Raw genomic sequence first — 11,417 nt, forward strand, 5'->3', positions numbered from 1 at the left:
AGCTCTTTTGCTCACAACTCTAAGTCCGAAATCAGTCCCTCTCCCTTCCTAGAGCATTTTCCCTCTCAGATCTGCGGTCTATACGCGTTTTCCAACGCCCCACGCAAAGTTGTTTCGCGAAATCTTTCAGTTTTCTTCACTTTGAACCGATTAGATTTTGATTTCGGAGCTCTTTTCCTCATTTTCACCACTTGAGGTAAGTTTGTCTCAACATTTGGAAGATTTTCTCAAGGGTTGACTTGTGTTGACTTTTTCATTTCCCGAGAGTTGACTTTTGCTGACTTTTCTAATTTTGGCTCATTTTTGCTCCTTTTTGCAGATTTTTCGAAATGGCCGGTCATTTCCCCCATGGCGGAGGTCCTTCAGGTGCCGGAGGCAATCCAGACATCATGTCTTTGCCTCCGAGGATTCGCCCCTTTATTCCCGAGAGGTACGACCCTCCGACATATATCCTCCCTTGGGCAGTTTTCTACCACTTCACTGATTTTGACGAGCGAGCGCCTGTAGATTTGTTATTGCGGGAGCCAGAGTCTCACCTCTCCTATCAGGCACGGGAGGTATGTACTTCACTTTTAAATTTTTTGCAATGTATTCTGCATTTTCCATGCATTTCATGCTTTTGCTATGAATGCTTATCTGCTCGTTCTGAACACACTCACACACTATACTTCTGCTCATCCTAGCACATAGCTTGTCCTGAATACTTCGTCTATAACACAGTATTCTATTTTGCATCTTGAACACACAGCTCAATCACTTGAATTTCTGAACCCGCAGCCCATATTTGATTGTGAACACGCAACACACACTTGTTGAGAGTTGAACACGTAGCCCAAACTTTGAATTTCTGAACATGCAGCCCATATTTGATTGTGAACACGTGACACACACTATTTCTGAAATCTGAACACACAGCCCAAACACTTGATGTTGAACACACAGCTCGACCTTTTGAGATGAACACACAGCCCACTGATTTTGAAATCTGAACCCACAACTCAAACACTTGACGTTGAACACACAGCTCGAACTTTGAGATGAACACACAGCCCACTGATTTTGAAATCTGAACACGCAGCTCAAACACTTGACGTTGAACACACAGCTCGAACTTTGAGATGAACACACGGCCCACTGATTTTGGAATCTGAACACACAGCTCGAACTTTGAGATGAACACACAGCCCACGGATTTTGAAATCTGAACACGCAGCTCAAACACTTGACGTTGAACACACAGCTCGACCTTTGAGATGAACACACATCCCATTTGTATTTGCATGCAGCTCACAGCATTGTATCTGATTTGATTTGCACACAGCTCAATACATTTCATTTGCATGCAGCTTATTCATTTCATTCCAAAACTGAATATGTTCATTATGAATGCAGGTGTCTTCCCATGTTACACGAGGATATGGCTCCATCGTTGCGAGGGAGTGGTATGCAGAGCTCTCGAAGGCTGTCCGCGATTGGGTTGACCAAGCAGGGTTCGGACCCCTCTGCACAGAGATATCCCGCTATCCTGCTAACAAGACATTGATGGGCGCGCTTGTAGAGAGATGGTGGGACACCACCAACTCCTTCCATTTTTCAGCCACTGGGGACATGACTATGACCCCATTTGATTTTGCTATACTGACAAGCCTTGACATGGGAGGCTGGCCGATCCCTTACGACGAGGACATGGGGGAGTGGGAGGCTACCTGGACTTATCTATTGGGAGCTCGCCCACCGGTTGACAGATCATCGGGCAGGGTTCGGTACACATGGTTTTCCACACATTTCAGGGGGACTGAGCCTGAGACTCCCGAGGAGGGAGCACAGTACACTCAGGGATTCTTGATGTTCCTCCTCGGGACCACTCTATTCTCCAATAGGGGGAATACCGTCAGACTCTATTTGCTGAGTGCTCTGGTAAACCTATCACAGGTCAGTCGGTATGACTGAGGTGTCACCGGCTTGGCTACCCTCTATTGCAACATGAGTGCAACCTCCCGCGGAAGGGGGAACATAGTCGGTGGCTATTGGAGAGCCTAGGAGGTACTTTCTGCCCTCTTGATTTACATTTCTACCTTTCATTATCTGTACATTGCACTCATGGCACACTTCACATTCTGTACTTTGCACTCTGCTCTCAGCATTCTGCATTCTCTGTATATTCTGTATTCACATTCTGCACTCAGCATCCTGTTTTCCACATTTATGGGTCTTTGCGTACTTTCCGACGCTGGCCCCGGAGCTCGAGGTGGCGGTGCCTCTCACAATCCCTTACTCGCTTGTATTCGAGGGCCAGTACCGGCCGAGGGCCCGGGAGACTTTGCCCTACCTGCGGCAGTATTTTGACACAGTGCGGCCAACAGAGGTAATTCAGAACTCTCAGTTCTCCATGTTTTCATCTTTAACTCATCTTGCACATTTACGATTTCTAATCGGCTTATACATTGGTTATCCGTAGATCACATGGCAGCCCTAGGCGCCCTTGGGTGGAAATACCAGATTTCAGCTTGCTGGGGGATAGGCCGCTTCTCAGTACAGGATCTTATTTGAGGGGCCCGTTGGTAGGGCCTAGTTTCTGGGGGACCGCTTCATGTGTCAGACTTTGGGCTACCCTGAGTAGAGTGTCCCCGCAGCACCTCCAGTTGACATGCGGTCCACTGAGGGGCTCAGTTCCTAGGATGTTGAGTCGGCTATGCTGGGCACTGATGTACTTCTGCATTTGGAGGAGGGGGAGTACGCGACCTACCGTCATACATACTTGATGCCTTCATTGACAGGTATCCATACTCCCACGAGGAGCTCTGCTGGTATGCCATCATCGAGTCGAGCTCGGGCTGCAGATATCCCTTCTACCAGCAGGGCCGGTACATCTAGAGGTAGGGCTGGACTGGTTCTCCCGATTCCCCCGATGTATCATCAGGCCAGATGGCTAGATATCCTGACTGAGTTGACAGGATGGCGATACGGGACTTCCTACCCGATTCCGATAGAGCCCCCCATGCCTGATCACCGATACGTCAGTGATCCTGACTCACCACCGGTATGTTCCACTGCTTTTCGTTTACCACTCAGGTACTTAGGCATTTATTTACTCATTGATGACTTGAGCTTGTATCTGCAGCCTACCAGGGAGTATACGGAGGGGTTACTCGGGTTAGTAGCCTCACTCGAGGGCATGGTCCTGCGGAGAGAGACGCAGTTGTCCATCGTCGGTGTGCCGGTATTATTTAGTTTTCTTGTATTTATCATACTTCTGATGACATGCTGAACTTGAATATTTCACTGCATTGATTGACTGTATGTGTAGAGCACATCTGACACACACCACATTTATGTATTGTATCTGTATACACCCACCCTTCATAGTTTTCTTGCATCTGCATCTGATAGACATACGTTGGCTGATGTATTCAAATTGTGCTCTTTCTTTTCAGATGCCTCCGCTACATACTGGGCCATAGGCCGGGCCATCCAAGCCTCCTCGGAGAGCTGGGAGAGGGGGTTCGACTCGCGGTCTAGGTAGACGCAGAGCACCTATTGTAGAGGAGGAGTCCAGCGAGGAGGAGAAGCCTGCACATCCCCAATCAGAGACATTCGCTAGTAAAGAGGATGACTCTGGTTCCGGTTTCGATAGTGGAGATGATGCCGAGGAGGATTCCGAGGGCGACGACTCTAATTCTGATGATGATGATGGTGCAGAGGTTGTTCCGCAGAAGAGGATGAAGAGGGCCTCTTACTCCTGTGCTTGATAGTTGTTCCTGCTTTATTTGCCTTTTTTACTAGTAGTTGTAGCACATTTGTACATTATTAGGCAGTTTTATTTTCTGTAAAACTTGTACCCTTGTTGTAAAATGTGGTAACAAAGGAAGCATGATGGAATGAAACAGCTTTTTGAAAAAGTGTTGCATTTTATGTTCTTAGCATTGCATCGCATCGCATTATTTTGCACGAAAATGAGATTGAATGGAATTGTGCACTGAAAATTGCCAAGTCAGGTAGTGAAATGACTCAACAAACTAAACAACTTAACTTACTAAGAAATAACAAAACCTTAGCAAGTTTACAACTCGATAAGCAAGACACAACAACGTTGAGTAAACAAAGAGTAACAACTCAATATACGAAATTCGATAACTCGATAAACAAAACAACTCGATGATCAAAGCAACAACTCGATAAGGAAAACAACAACTCGATAAAGCAAGACTCAACAACAACTCGATAAACAAAATGCATTTCGAACGATCAAAGTGACGGAATGCATCCAAAACAGAGGAAAACTCGCACCTTCAACACTCCCGATGCATGGAAATGCTAGGAACTTTCTTCTAGAGGCTAGGACAGGACGAAAGCCCCACTTCTCTTCATGGCCGACCATCAGAGGGAGCTAGCCGACCAGCTTTTTTTGTTAGAAACCAAAGGGGTGGTCGGCCTACTAGAAAAGGTGGTCGGCCGACCACCTAGCTTGGCAACCACCAAATTGTTGACACGTGTCCCCCGAACAGTGCCTTATCCTCTACAAAAGTCCCAGCTTCATGGTTCATCCATTTTATCTCAGTTTTGCACCAAAATTGAGGCATTCCTCATCCAAAATCTCACAGCTTGGATTGCTTCTCTTGATGACTCAGAAAAGTTGAACTTCCGGGGCTTCAGCTTGAATACACTATTCACGCTAGGCCGTACTCCGTTGCATCTTCCTTTCCTCCATGCCGCGGCAAGGTTTTGGAACCCGGTAACACACGTCTTTAGATTTAGCAGGCAAGAGATATGTCCTACTTTCGAAGATTTCCAAGCTTTGATGGAATCCGAGCGCAATGAGGAGATCTTGCCTCAACTCTGATTTGGCCACGTCCAAGCCCGAGGACGAATGTGCGGCCTCACTTTCCATGATGCTCAATCATTGGTTCATGATGGGGAGCTGGACATCCCAAGCTTGGTTCGCTAGTTTTCTGATACTGGTGACCGCAGCGACCATCATTGGCAGGGCTATCGGCGACACGCGCTTTGCCTATGCTTGCTATCTCATTTCTTGCTTGCCCCGGGCTCCAGTGGATTCAGTGTCCGGTTGATCGAGGTTGCCCAAGGTTTGAAAGAGGGCAAGAGCTGCATCGCCATGACATTGGCTGAGAAATTGATGGGCATAGATGCTTTTCATCGCCGGGACAGGCTAGGCTTGCGGGGAGCCAACTACTATTGCAGGTAATGTTTCCCACCCAATCTCATATATGTATAGCTCACATCACTCGGCCCTCAGGCTCGGTTTTTCTAACAAAACCCTTTTCTTTCTTTTCTATCATCATACATTTCTCTATTCTTTATTCTCTCATTTTTCATCCCTCCCCAGGTGTGGTTGATGGACAAGTTACAGATTGTGGAGTCTTGCCCAGCATACTCAGCTCACGGCTACTTTTTTCGACAATGCCTGGTCGATGCCCTGGATGAGGGGTGGTGGTACAACTGGATGTGCAGTTTGTCTGCAAACCGCATCGCTTGGTGCTGCCCTTGGCTCAATCTGCCGGCAATGAGTTACAACATGACCCGTCAACCTGGGATTCAATTGATTAGCATGACAAACTGTGTCTTCTATTTTTCATTCCGGTTCCTGCGCCAGTTCGAACGTGATCAGACTTGCCCGCCAGAGGGGATAGAGTCCCTGCTGCATTCCCAACCCGAGGCGCACAGCTTGCCTGGTATGCCATAGCATGGAGGACTAGAGAGCTCCTGGCCCCCGCTCCCACTTTCAGTTGCACTTTGTCTGATGAGTGCTTGGATTGGCTCAATGAAGAGGCACAGGAAGGGCCCACTTTGGCATCAGAGGCTTCAACCAGCTCTGGGAGGGGGCGAAGGAACACCTGACTTATCTATGCCCCAGATTTATTACTTTATTAGTACTTTCAAGTTTTGTTTATGAATGTAATAAAAAGCAACTTCAATTTGTATGCAAGAGCAGGAGAACTTTGTATTGAAATCAATGAAATTGAAGGTTGTGGGTACTGAAATTTTTTCGCTTTGGTCCAAAAATGGTCTAAGTTGTAAAAAGATTAATTTTGAACAAAGTCAACTTTTATTAAAACTTTTCAAAACCATTTTCGATATGGATCAGAACTGGACACGCCTGAAATCTATCACTAAGATGCACAACCTTGGATCCTAGCAACTGGAAAGTTGCCCCTAGTCTGAATATTACCGCGGCACTGCACAGCAACGGAAAGTTGCCCCTAGTCTGAAAAGCACTGCACCGGAGATCATAACCGAACTCTTGAATGCTGAATAGACAAAGATGGCTGAGATGATCAAATGGACAAAGTTGATCGGGAAAATGTTTATGGCTGAACTTCGGGATGACGTTGCCTACGTATCCCAAAGATGGGAATCAAGCCTTACGTAGTTCAAGCTGGGGTTCACTCGAGTATTGTCACTCTCCTTTTACACTCTAACTTTTGCCAAGGCCGCCCTTTACGGGTTTTCAACCTCGTGAGCTCAGTTTTTATAATGTCAAATTTTTCGTGCTCTGACTTTTGCCTAAGTCGCCCTTTCGTGTTTTTGGCCTAGCAAGCCTCTCAGGGGTAATATTTCTTCAACTTATCCATGTTGATCAGCTGTGAGAACTCTAGGCCATCTAGGTCCATTAGAACCACAGCTCCACCTGACTAGATAGACTTCATGATGTAGGGAGCAGTCCAATTGGGTCTGAACTTGCCCCTAGGGTCATGAATGGGAGCTCGGTTGTCCTTGAGGACCAAATCTCCTTCTTTTAGATTCCTGGACTTAACCTTCTTATTGAAAACCCGGGCAATTCTGCGCTGATAACCTTGAACATGGTACAGTGCTTTCAGTCTTCTCTCATCAAAGAGCATGAGTTCTTCAAATCTGCTCTACTGCCAATCTGCTTCGGCTATTTGACACTCAGCCAACACTCGTAAAGACGAAACCTCAATCTCGATAGGTAGAACGGCCTCCATCCCATAAATTAATGAATACAGAGTCGCTCCAGTAGAAGTTCGAATTGACGTCCGGTAACCCCACAGAGCAAACGGTAGCTTATCTGGCCAATCCTGGTAGGTTTCCACCATCTTCTGCAGTATGTGCTTGATATTCTTGTTGGCGGCCTCAACCGCTCCATTGGTTTGCGGCCGGTATGTGGATGACTTATGAAAAACCACGTTGTATTTTTCCAACAAGTCAATCACTTCCTTCTTGAAGTGGGAACCATTATCTGAAATGACCTCGTTTGGGACACCATAACAACAAATGATGTTGTTTCTGATAAACTTTGCAACGTGCGACGCCTTCAATACTGCATAAGATTGGGCCTTAACCACTTCGTGAAATAATCTATTGCGACTAGGATGAACTCATGCCCATTCGACCCCTTCGGAGTAATAGCCCCGATCACATCGATTCTCCGAACTGAAAATGGCCATGGCGAAGTCATATTGTATAGCTTTGACGGCGGAATGTTCATGCGGTTTGCATGGATCTGACACTTATGGCATCGCTGAACAAAGCCAATACAATCCTCCTCCATGGTGGACCAATAATAACCTTGTCTGAGGATCTTCCGCGCTAGCATTACCCCGTTCATATGTGCACCGCATTCCCCTCCGTAGATGGCCTCCATCAGGCGTTTCGATTCTTCAGCTTCAACGCACAACTTATGCATTCCCAGATGACCTCTCTTATACAATTTACCTCCGCAGATGATGAACTGAACGGCCATTCTTCTTATTGCCCTTTTATCCTTGGCATTTACCCCTAGTGGATATGCTTCATTCTCGAAGAAATTTCAAATGTCGTAATACCAGGGGTTCTCATCTTGAACCTCGTCTATAGCAGCAATCGACTCGTAAGCCAGCATAAATTTCTGGTCGATAATGACTGGACGCATCCGGACCCCAAACGAGATGTCTATCATGGAAGATAAAGTTGCTAGAGAATCAGCGAACCTGTTGTTTTCTCTTAGTAGATGAGTGAAGTTTAGCTTCTCAAACTGAGGAATCAGCAGATCCAAGGTCTGGTGGTACATTATCATCTTTTCCTCTTTGACCTTCCAGTCTCCTTTTGCTTGAGACACAACAAGGTTCGAGTCCCCGATAACGTCCAACCGTTTTGCCCCTAGTTCCAGGACTGCTTCTAGACCGGCAATGCATGCCTCATATTCTACTTCGTTGTTCGAGACTTTGAATCGGAGTTTGAATGCTAGAGGGATACAGGAATTGTCGGGTGCTATCAGTAACACCCCTATCCCATACCCGTATTGGTTTGACGCTCCGTCAAAGTACATCGTCCAAGTTTCGTCTTCGATATGCAAAATGGCCTCATCTAGGAATAAGTACTCAACTGCTTCACCTCCTTCCGCTGGATGATCGGCTAAGAATTCTGCTACTGTTCTTCCCTTTACTGACTTGCGCGTCACATATTTCAGATCGAATTCAGAAAGAAACAGCAACCAACGAGCTGGCCTACCCGTAAGTGTCGGTTTCTTGAAGAGATATTTGACGGGATCTAGTCGTGAAACCAACATTACGGAGTGAGCTAACAGGTAGTGCCGCAGCTTCCTGGTACCCCATACCAAAGCTAAGCAAGCCTTTTCCAACGGTGTGTAGCGAGTATCATGCTCTAGCATCTTCTTGCTCAGCTAGTAGATGGCTTTCTCCACTTTATCCTCTGATTCTTGCACGAGCATGTAGCCCATCGTAGTCTCAGTTACTGAAAGATACAAAATCAACAGTCTCCCCGGCTCTGGCGGTGACAACACAGGCGGGCTCTGTAAGTATTCCTTGATCTGTCCAAAAGCAGCTTGGCATCGGCCGTCCCATAGGAATTTCTTTCCTTTCTTCAGGAGGCCAAAAAGTGGTTCACAAGTCAAGGTTAATTTTGAGATAAACCGTCTTATGAATTGCACTTTACCTAGAAAGCCTCCCACCTCCTTTTCAGTCCTTGGTGGTGGCATTTCTAAGATGGCCTTGATTTTGGAAGGGTCGACTTCGATACCTCTCTGTGTAATCAGAAACCCCAGCATTTTCCCTGCTGCAACACCAAACATACACTTCTGAGGATTCAGCCGCAACCGAAATTCTCTGATCCTTTGAAAGAACTTTTGCAAGACGATGTAGTGGCCCTCTCTTTCTTTGGACATGACAATCATGTCATCCACATACACCTCAACCTTTTTGTGGATCATGTCATGCAATATTGTTGTCGCGGCCTATTGATATGTAGCTCCAGCATTCTTTAGCCCAAATAGCATTACCTTGTAGCAATAAGTGCCCCACGAGGTGGTGAATGTAGTCTTTTCTCGGTCTTCAAGTGCCATCACTATCTGGTTGTAGCCCGAAAAGCCATCCATGAACGAAAGCAAAGAATGCCCCATTGTGAACTCTACTAACTCATCGATATGCGGCAAGGGGAAGTCGTCCTTTGGACTAGCTCTATTCAAGTCCCTGAAATCCACGCATACCCGGATCTTGCCATCCTTCTTCAGCACCGGAACGATGTTGGCCAACCAAGTTGGGTATTCGGATACCAGTAGGAAACCTGCGTCAATTTGCTTGGTGACCTCTTCCTTAATCTTGAGAGCCCAATCCAGGCGGATCCTTCTGAGTTTTTGTTTAACGGGTCGGGCCTCGGGGTCAAGAGGGATCCGGTGCTGTACAATCTCAGGATCGATTCCAGGCATGTCTTCGTAGGACCACGTGAAAACATCTTTGAAATCTTTTAATAAAGAGACTAAGCGCTCGTGTTCCTCCGAAGACAACGTGGACCCGATCAGGACTAGCCGCGGGTCCTCCTCAGTACCAATATTCTCAGTAGTGATTTCATCCATTAAGGGTTTGACAAATCTTTCATACTCTTGTTCAATTAAGCGTTGCAAAACCAGAGGAATTTCTTCCTCGTCGTTTTCATCAAAATTTTGAAAGTCTGAGTTAATGCAATAAATCAAGGGCACAAAAAAGTACTCAGAAACTACAGCCACATCATTCTCATTAAGCATTTCCAAATCGTCCGATCCTTCGATTACAACAAACTCAAACAAGAAAGAAAAAGATGACCTGGACAGGACTGTGGTATCCGGGTTATCATCTCCAGGAATACCAGACTCAGACTCAGACTCAGTCGAGCTGGAACCTGATTCTGACTCACAAGACTCGGTGGAATCAGATTCTGGCTCACTACCTGACCTGGTGCTGCTTGACAAAAATCCCTCTTCATACTGCCAAATGAGAGAGGTTGCGATAGATGCATCCAAAATGTTTGCTGGTAGGCCCGCAGCTGTTTCATTCCCGATCACGCATACTGAGAAATTATCCCCAAAGCACTTCTGCTCGATCGGAGGATCTGAAAGTAGACATGCCAACACTACCCCCATTTCACTTTCGGCATCCTCAGACTCCACTTTCTTGCTCTACTTAGCCTCAGCTAATGGGTCTATCTGCTCTTCGGCAACGTCATCCCTGGATAACTACTGGTCAAAGAAGATCTCAAAACCTGGTACGCGCTTCCTTTCCACGTTCAACCATGGTTTCGGGAAGCCACAAAATGGAAAGTCCTCCCCCTCCCGGACAAAGCGTCCGTTTAGGGTACCCTGGATGGGTCGGTGCATTAACTCATATGGCTTCCCTGCCTTTTTTGCTCTGGCTCTCCCAGCTATCTCCTTACCTTTCCTTATCCAATCCTCTTTGGTGGGAAGATAACCTAAGCCAAAGGTGTGTGGTTTGTGTGGCACTTCAGCCAACGCTGCAACGCCCTTTCGGCTGCTCTTTCCCAATCCCATCCCGGGAATGTGTTGAAGCTTGTTCATGAGGTATACTGATTGAGCACTGACATACACCCCTTCATTAACAGCCCAAATGTTCTGCACGACCCGAGCCTCAGCCAGAGTGAAACCGGATAAGAACACATCCTTCACACCGTGCTCAATTTCCAGGACTAGTGTAGACACCTCCGGCAGTGGATGGATCGATGAATTCCCAAAAATGATGGCTACTCCCTTCCCATGGGGGTATTTCACCATCTGATGCAAGGTGGACGAAACTACCTTTACTTGGCGCAACCACGGCCGTCCCAAAAGTAGATTGAAGGTCGCAGGAACTTCTAAGACATGAAAGTCTACCTCGTGCTGTCCCGGCCCAACCTTGGTCTGAATTTTCACTGTCCCCATTGCTTCCCGGCTTGTGTTATCATATGCCCGAAGTACCTGGGCTGTCGGCACAAAGTCTGCGGTCTTTAAATCGATTGCATATGCAGTTCTTGCCGGGCACCCATTGATGGCGGATCCTGTGTCGACGAGCACCACGGGTATCCATTTGTTTCTGCACTCCACAGAGATGTAGAGTGGCTTGTTATGGTTCACACCCTCAGGTGGCAATTCTTTGTCGGAGAAAGTCAACATTGGGGTAGCCCCTCCCAGAAAAACT

This window comes from Camellia sinensis, chromosome 3 (assembly GCF_055761805.1).
Source record: "Camellia sinensis isolate YWXY chromosome 3, ASM5576180v1, whole genome shotgun sequence".
Classification (NCBI taxonomy): domain Eukaryota; kingdom Viridiplantae; phylum Streptophyta; class Magnoliopsida; order Ericales; family Theaceae; genus Camellia; species Camellia sinensis.